This window comes from Apium graveolens, chromosome 4 (assembly GCF_009905375.1).
Source record: "Apium graveolens cultivar Ventura chromosome 4, ASM990537v1, whole genome shotgun sequence".
Lineage (NCBI taxonomy): Eukaryota > Viridiplantae > Streptophyta > Magnoliopsida > Apiales > Apiaceae > Apium > Apium graveolens.
Genome location: NC_133650.1, coordinates 302,679,522 through 302,685,550, shown reverse-complemented (window position 1 = coordinate 302,685,550; position 6,029 = coordinate 302,679,522).

Below are 6,029 nucleotides of genomic sequence, written 5' to 3'. Positions count from 1 at the left end.
GACATGCAGTAATAACGGATAGTTACTGGGCTCGAGAAAACAGGAATGATTACTTACCCAGTTGCCTTGTTTCAAGGAAAAACCGTTCCATTAATCAAGAGAAACAGTTTTAATTCAAAATTTAAACCGTTAGCACTGATTGAATTATTTTTCACTGCAACATTAATATTCTGAAAATAAATCATGTTAAAAATGACCGAGATAATTTCGATGAATAAGTGCTGACAGAGAATCAGAACTTAAATTAAAATAAAATTTAAATGGTCATCAGAATATCAATCAGGATTTATCAACACAAGATAAAATAACTCAGAGACAAAATCTTGAAGTAAAAATAATTTTCATTAATATATCAAGTCAATACATTTATGAAATGGAAATTACATCAATACAAGATTTTCCCTAAGCTTCTAATCCTAACATCAACAGCTTTAGTCCTAGCTAAGAAGCCTGACAAAGCTGATGATGAAGAAGAACAGGAAGAAGATGAGATTAAGTCATCTTCCTCTTCCTATCTTCGACGAACAAGATGGCGAGTCGTATGATTCGCTCTTGCTGACGGATAGCTTCCCGCCTTTCCTCCTCCAATCGCTCCAGATGGTGATGGTAATCCATATAGAAGAATAGGAGGTGAGTTAGCACCTCCTGTGGGACAGAATCCCAGATCTCCTCAGGAATGGCTGTTACATGCCACTCCTGCTGTCAGTCGGCACAACTTAGCTCCATTGTGAAGGTTTGGTTGTTCAAAAACATGTTGTATCGAACCATTATGTTTTTGATAGAAGAAGGAGGATAAGTGTGTGAGAAGAATGTGATAGAAAGACTGATGTGAAGTGGTTGCTTATATAGGCAAGAGAATGCCAAGAGACGCAAAGATATTTAATGCTGACAGGTAGAATTAATTCTACCTCGTCTCCCTAGACTTTGAAAAAGAATAACAGTCATTGGAAAGAGGAAGCATGGTCTAGACCGCACAAGACACAAGAAACAGTGGACTGTTCAAGTACAAATACCATTAATCCTAATCACAGTGACTATTAATCTTCCACTTCAACATATTCGAGTATGAACTGAGACTGTTATCAAATTTTATTCAAAGATAAGCCAAGTAAAGGATTAGACTGAGAAATCAGAACTTAGACCTATACCAGAACTTAATAGTCATCAGAACATAATTTCTTAACTCGAAAAAGGAATGCCTATCTTAGTAAATACTCATACAAGTTCTGAGTTATGGACGTCAGAACTTAATCATCAGAACGTGTAACTTAGAACTTGTCCTCAGAATTTGTGCAGTAATGACACATTGACTGTTTATCTAAAATAACATAGACCACCACAGAAATTTTCATCATTCAGATGGAGTGATTAGTGTGTGCATTAAGCTAAAAACAGACAAAGAGTAAAGTCTGATTCACTTCAGTACATCTTAGAAATAAGGCATAACTAAAATTTTGCTAAAGATCTGTCATTGTCCTGAAACCTACTGAAAAATGAGTTTATGCTTGAGTCCACCTCAACTGTTTTGTGCTAATTTTATGCATCTTTTGAAATTCTATTTTACAGTGGCTTCTCAGTGTAAGTGAGTCACGACTGTTTATCAGAATTTATGCTATTTTCAGAGTATTTCTCCAGTAATCATAGAGTGTGAAAAGTTACCAAGAAAATATTTTGCTTTTCTGATGCATATTTACTTAATACCAGCAATGCACTTGGGTCGTCCCTTCCACATTTTTACTCTAGATCTCAAAGGAGTACCTGATTTTAATCTTTGATCTTTTTGCTTTTGCTTTTGATAAGAGAGGTCTATCAGCACTTAGTACATTCAGCAGTTTTACTAGTATCAGAACTTAACAGATGAGTAGCATTATTCTAATTTGTGACTTAGTAATAAGATATACAAAGTGAACTTAACTAAGCTCAGTTATCAGAATTTGCTAGTGTCATAAGATTTCCACTGAAATAATTACTTCTTCCATGGAATCATTTGTTTATTGAAGACTACTAGGTCAGTATCTAGCACAGTTATCCTCATAGGATTGAATAGGTACTAGAACAGACATAACACTTATCAGAGTTTAGAAACATATATCAGACAACAGTCAGTACTTAAAGACATTTATCAATTAAGCACTGAATACACAATGAGATTAATTCTGTAAATACTGAGCATAAAGTCTGATAACACAGAACAAGTCTAAGCAGATTTAGAGAAGGAACCTAAAACCATTCCAAGTTCATTTACCAATCTTGTAAAAGTAGCCTCACATAATGGTTTTGTGAAGATATCTGCCAATTGTTGATCTGTGGGAACAAAATGCAATTCCACTGTACCTTCATCCACATGTTCCCTGATGAAGTGGTACCTGATGCTGATGTGCTTTGTCATTGAGTGTTGAACTGGATTACCTGTCATAGCAATAGCACTTTGATTATCACAGTAAATAGGGATTTTGAAATATGTTAACCCATAATCCAGTAACTGATTCTTCATCCAAAGAATCTGTGCACAACAGCTTCCTGCAGCAATATACTCTGCTTCTGCAGTTGATGTGGAAATTGACTTTTATTTCTTGCTGTACCAAGAAACCAATCTGCCTCCAAGAAATTGACAGCTTCCACTTGTGCTTTTCCTGTCAATTTTGCAACCTGCAAAATCTGCATCTGAGTAACCTATTAGTTTAAAATCTGATTCTCTAGGATACCATAATCCCAGAGCAGCTGTTCCTTTAAGATACTTAAAGATTCTTTTTACAGCTGTTAAGTGAGGTTCTCTTGGATCTGCTTGAAATCTTGCACAAAGATAGGTAGCATACATGATATCAGGTCTACTAGCAGTTAGATAGAGTAGAGAGCCAATCATACCTCTGTAGTCAGTAATATCTACTGATTTACCGGTATCCTTATCCAGTTTTGTTGCAGTGGCCATTGGAGTGGATGCACTTGAACAATCTTGCATTCCAAATTTCTTTAGCAAGTTTCTGGTGTACTTGGTTTGACAAATAAAAGTGCCTTCCTCATTCTGCTTGACTTGAAGGCCCAGAAAATAGCTAAGTTCCCCCATCATACTCATCTGATATCTTGACTGCATAAGTTTGGCAAACTTCTAGTAAAGTTTGTCATTTGTAGATCCAAAAATGATATCATCAACATAAATCTGGACCAGAAGTAAGTCCTTTCCATGGTTGAGGTAGAACAGTGTTTTGTCTATTGTCCCTCTGTTGAATCCACTTTCCAGAAGAAACTGAGCTAAAGTCTCATACCATGCTCTAGGAGCTTGCTTAAGTCCATAAAGTGCTTTGTCAAGTCTGTAGACATAATCTGGATGTTTGGTATCTACAAAACCTGGAGGTTGTTCAATATATACCTCTTCCTCCAATTCTCCATTGAGAAAAGCACTTTTCACATCCATTTGAAAGACAGTAAACTTTTTGTGAGCAGCATAAGCCAAAAATATCCTTATGGCTTCTAACCTAGCAACTGGTGCAAATGTTTCATCATAATCAATTCCCTCCTGTTGAGAATATCCTTTTGCAACCAGCCTTGCCTTATTCCTTGTAATTATGCCATCACTGTCAGTTTTGTTTCTGAATACCCACTTTGTACCAACAACAGATCTATTCTTTGGTCTTGGTACTAGGGTCCAGACTTTGTTTCTTTCAAATTCATTCAACTCTTCCTGCATTGCTTGCACCCAATCAGCATCTTGAAGAGCTTCTTCCACTTTCTTTGGCTCAGTCTGAGAGAGAAAAGAATTGTAAAGACACTCATTTGAAGTACCTGTTCTAGTTCTGACACCTGCATCAGGATTTCCAATTATCAAATCAGGTGTATGTGATTTTGTCCACTTCCTTGCAGATGGAAGGTTTTCTCTAGAATTGGATGCTCCCCCATGATCCATGCTATCTTCATTTTCATTTTCTGATGCTCCCCCTGAAACTATGCTCTCTGAGTTGGATTCTTCAGTATTTAGATTGTCAGCACTATCAGAACTTGGCTTATCAGAACTTGACGAATCAGAACTTGAAGAGCTAGATGCATGTTCGGATGTTTCTTGAGATGTGGTAGGATCTTGAGTATGCTCCCCCTGCATAGGTGCATCTTCCTTTAACGTAGTCACCACAGTTTCAATAACATCAGAGTTTAATCCATCATAGTTTGCAGTATCAGGACTTAGACTGTCAGGATTTTCAGTATCAGAATATGAGTGTTTATTTTCAAATCTCAGCTGATCATAGTCAACGAAATCTTTAAGACCAGTGATCTTCTTGTCATCAAAAGAGATATTGATAGATTCCATGACCACTTTTGTTCTCAAATTATAGACTCTGAAGGCTTTTGTGGAAAGTGGATATCCAACAAAGATTCCTTCATCAGCTTTTAGATCAAACTTTGATAGCTGTTCAGGATGAGTCTTGAACCACTAATTAAGGACCACTAATTACAAAGACCACTAATTATTAGTTTTAAGGACCCAGACTTGCTTGGATCCTTTGGCCTTATTAAGTTTGTTAACATTTGCAGCGGATTTAGCATCAGAGTTTATGTTAATATTTTTCTTATCAGAATTTACATTATCAGACTTTGAATCAGAATTTACACTAGAAGGAACAATGGAAACTTTCTTCAAAGAAGGTTTTATTTGATAATAATCATAGTACAAACTATGATATTCCTTACAAGTATAAATGGAATGCCATAAACTACCACAATGAAAACAAGGATTTTGTGGTTTGTATCTAATAGACTGACTCTTAACTCCTGATTTTGAAGGTAAGGAGTTAATATTCTTATTTTTCCTGCAAAAAGAAGCCAGATGGTTAGAACTTCCACAGTTATGACATGTTTTCCTAGGAGCATCAGGAACAGGTTTATAATCATTGCTTTTATTCACACCTTCCTTTCCATTCCTATTTTTCCTAGGTGATTTTACCTTGTTTGCATTCTTGACATCTTTCAGCTTATGCTTAAGCTGCTTCTTTGTCATTAAGCCTATGTTTACTTCAGCTGTCTTTTCCTGTTTTAGTTTGTCAGAAGTTAATTCCTCTTTAACTTCTGATTTCTCATTATCAGACTTTATAGTTACAAACTTAACAGGTTTTAACTTTGGCTTTTGCTTAACAACAGGCTTAATTTCTTCAGTTCCTTTATCATTCTTATTCTCTCCATAACCTAAGCCCTCTTTCCAATTTTCACTACTTAGCAAATTTTGAGTTGTTCTGCCAGAGTTAGTCCAAGTCCTGATTATCTCTCTTTCCTTTTCTAACTCATTTTTTAGAGATTCATTCATTTTTAGCACTTCATCCCTAACATAAAAAGCATCATCTCTATCCTTCTGAGTTTGATGGAATATAACTAACTCTTTTTCTAAGAAATCATTTCTTTTCTTAAAAGCAAGATTTTCAGAAGTTAATCTTTCACATGTTAAGGTTTGATCTCTATAACTAACAAACATGGTTTTAAGATATCTTCTCAACTCATTAATATCATCAGTATGAAAAGCATAAGTAGTCTGAGGTACCTTTGTTTCAGCAGCTTCAGAACTGCTCTCAGCACTTTCTTTATCAGCATTTGCCATCAATACATAGTTCTCCTCACTTTCAGAGTCTGAAGTGTCTGTCCAGCTTTTCTGCTTTGTGACAAGAGCCTTGCCTCTGTCACCCTTTACCTTCTCCCTTTGGTACGGTCATTGCTGCTTCACCTGCAACTGTAATAGCAAGTTTGGTTGGTTTGTGAGGACCTTCCTTGATTCTATCCAGATATTCTGGATCTGTTGCTTCCAGGAACATGGTCATCCTTACCTTCCATATGGGATATTCAGATGGTCTCAGTATGGGGACTCTGATGGTCTCATACCGACTCTGAATTTGTGTGTTTGGTGGTTCCTCAGTTGTGGTAGGCTTAGTTGGAGTTTCTGTGTCCGACATGATTGTGTTTGGATCTTTAACTGTATGTAAGTTAACAGATAGGCTCTGATACCAATTGTTAGGTCACACACACTGTAGAGGGGGTGAATACAGTGTATAGTA